At 41.1% G+C, this 3,041-nt stretch overlaps 1 protein-coding gene across 5 annotated transcripts in view; it reads left to right on the plus strand.

Annotated features, from left to right (window-relative positions):
- The first annotated feature begins 2,743 nt into the window (after positions 1–2,743).
- The window catches only part of col16a1 (collagen, type XVI, alpha 1), a 66,959-nt gene continuing 66,661 nt past the window's right edge, over positions 2,744–3,041 (plus strand). For 2 of the 5 annotated variants that reach the window (XM_068332931.1, XM_068332932.1), the window contains exon 1: positions 2,751–2,937. The gene's annotated coding sequence lies outside the window, so the exon portion shown is untranslated. Of the gene's footprint in view, positions 2,938–3,041 lie in introns of all 5 variants that reach the window. The other 3 variants (XM_068332933.1, XM_068332934.1, XR_011037967.1) reach the window with 2 other exon arrangements.

Genomic DNA, 3,041 nt, shown 5'->3' on the forward strand with positions numbered 1-3,041 from the left:
AACATGCACACGCACTCGTTACTATGGTCAATTTGGGACTGGCCACATAACCCAAAGTGTATGTTTTTGGATATGGGAGAAAGTTGGAGAACCCGGAGAGAATCCACGCAGACATGGGGAGAACATGCAAACTCCGCACAGTGCGGGACTCGAACCAGGAACCGCCTTGCTGTGCGATAACAGCGCTACCCACTGTGCCCTTCCTTCATTTTGTTGAATGGATTTCAACATGCAGAGGTGAAAAAATTCCCAAATTTGATATTCAGACAATTCAGACACAGGGAAAAGACACCAGATGATACTGGTAGAGACAAGTTCATTTATTATTCTTGCTGGAAGCTATAACTTGACCAAACTTGGTTTAATGGACAGAACAGTCTGTATTTTCTTTGACTCTTGGGTGGATTCTTCTCAAAATTTAATCAGCTATCCCTTTCCCAATAGATATCTGTTTATGCAAATCTGTTGAAACCTCCTAGTTTCATGGAAATTTTTCAAATATGTGAAGTGCAAATGGAAAAAAAATTGTCAATCAAGTATTATCTTGCAATGTCCAAAAAAGTGAAAAAAAACCAAAACTGAATTCTGCAAAAAACATTTTATCTGGATACCCTTCAAGATTTAACTGGCCCTTCCTCACAACAGGAGAAAAAAAAAAAAAAAAAGATTTGATTTTCATTTGTCAAACTTGATGGCTTAATTGATGAAAGTGTTTTTTTTTAAAAAGCAATCCCACAGGTATATTGTAGTGTAGATTCCTATTCCACCAAGTTATGGTATCTTCAAGGCTGGCTCTGAAATAACTGGCTCATCTTAACACCTACTAAGGTTTGAGAGAGGATGGACACACGCCGTCTACGTTATATTGGAACGTCCACCTCTAAACAGAGTCGGGCATTTACAGCACCACCTTTAACCTACATACAAAGCATCTCTCCCCAGGAAGTTTCATAAATACTCAAACTGTAAGTCAGGTGAAACTAATTATAGTGCTATTGTGACTCAGTGACTTTGATGGCCCTAAATAGAGCTAAGTTAATGACTGTCATTTGGCTGATAATCTCAGAAGAGTTTAAAGACCTGTGCTTGCAACCAGTCGACAAGAACTAAAGAAGCCTCAAGAAAAAGATGTGAAATATCTTCTTAACAGAAGTCAAGTCACTTCAACCTTCAAGCAGTAGCTTATGAATGAATTAATGAATGAACGAACCAACCGATGGACCGATCGATCGATCGATCGATCGATCAATCAATCAATCCTGGACTCAGACTTATCCATATTCGCTCCAGATTTGATTGAGTTTTTCTGAGTCATATTGTATTATGACAAGCAGCATGATGAAATGAGTGTTTGAGCTATATGCTAAGAACACCATGCTTACTCACATTAATTAATGTGGGATTGTTGTTAGTTTTGCAAATGTTTCTCTAAATGAAACCATTGGACATATTCACAAAAGTCTAACGGTTTGATTCCACCAGGAAAGTGATGGGGTAATGCAGAATACTTTACTAAATCATAAGAATGACAAATTTCAAGGGAGTGATCGCTAATCGCTGACCAGAATTTGTGAACCAAAAAAAAATAAAAAAAATTTTGCATTTAATTTCAATTGACATGGCCCTGACAATGTTAAAACATTACCAGAGAGCTGCTAAAGTTGCTGATTAAGTGTAAACCTCTCTCATACACAAGCCCCTGTCTTGACTTGCTGTATACAGTTGTTTTTTTGTTTTGTTTTTTCTGTGCAAAAGCTTATTGCTATTGAGAAAAAAATGAAAATGGCACTGGCCTCTGAGTGGAGGATAGAAATAAATACCTTGAAGATGGAAGCTCTGCTCCATGCCTACAGAGCCAGAGCACAGGGGGAGACAAGCTTAAATCAAATGCCAAGTGATATTTATTTGCCTCCTGAACTATTTACTTACTGACAATAAAGGTGAAATTTATGTGGCTATTAAGACAAGTGTTTTCTGAATGACCGGGGCCTGAAATCGAGGGCGACTTCATGTGTTAAATGCAATGGTAAAACCAGAGGAGCTGAAGACTTGGCTTTCAAAGACAAGTGTGATGAGTATGTTTATTAATTTTAATCAAGTTAATTCTTCTGAATAACTTCTGAATAGCCTTGCTATTATCACCCCCATTTCTTGTCCTAATACTCTGCTTTAATCCGGAGAGAATGGAGGTTTACCCTCCAGTATGTCATGAATCAAACAATGAGAGATGAAGGAGAGGGGGAAGACGGAGGGAGGATGAGGAAGTGGTGGAGGGCAAGGAGAGGGTGTAGGGGGCCCCGGAATAGTACGGTGGAGAGATTACAGAGACGCCCCAGGCTCGTTTTCCAGTGGTGAGGACAAGGTGATGTCATATTACGTTTCACTGGGGTGTCTCCCATTGAGAGAGAGGGAGGCGAGAGACAGAAGGGGAGATGGGGAGAGGCAAAAAGGAAGAGACACGCTGGTAGAAAAAGTAAGAAGAAAAGTGGGAAGGGAGGAGGAGGGTGGGAGGGAGGGAGGGGGAGAGAGAGAGAGAGAGAGAGAGAGAGAGAGAGAGAGAGAGAGAGAGAGAGAGAGAGAGAGAGAGAGAGAGAGAGAGAGAGAGAGAGAGAGAGAGAGAGAGAGAGAGAGAGAGAGAGAGAGAGAGAGAGAGAGAGAGAGAGAGAGAGAGAGAGAGAGAGAGAGAGAGAGAGAGAGAGAGAGAGAGAGAGAGAGAGAGAGAGAGAGAGAGAGAGAGAGAGAGAGAGAGCGGGGAGGGGGAAAGTTGGTTACAGACAATTTTGCTTAAACTTTTTTTCTTCTTTCCTGTCTCCGTGGAACAACCATCAAGAAGAAAGTAAAGGGGGGGGAAAACCCTGGCTGGACTACATCTGAATTGCGTTTGCATCGCCAATCTGATCCCTACTCGGATTAATGTGGATCTATTAGTAGTTGAAGGTAGGACGCTGCCGTACAATTCACTGTATTGAGTTGTTGTGCAGCGAAATGTTAGACTAACGGCAGTAGGCCTACTTGATGTAAGTTTGTAAAAGTAAAACTTC

This window comes from Antennarius striatus, chromosome 14 (assembly GCF_040054535.1).
Source record: "Antennarius striatus isolate MH-2024 chromosome 14, ASM4005453v1, whole genome shotgun sequence".
NCBI lineage: Eukaryota > Metazoa > Chordata > Actinopteri > Lophiiformes > Antennariidae > Antennarius > Antennarius striatus.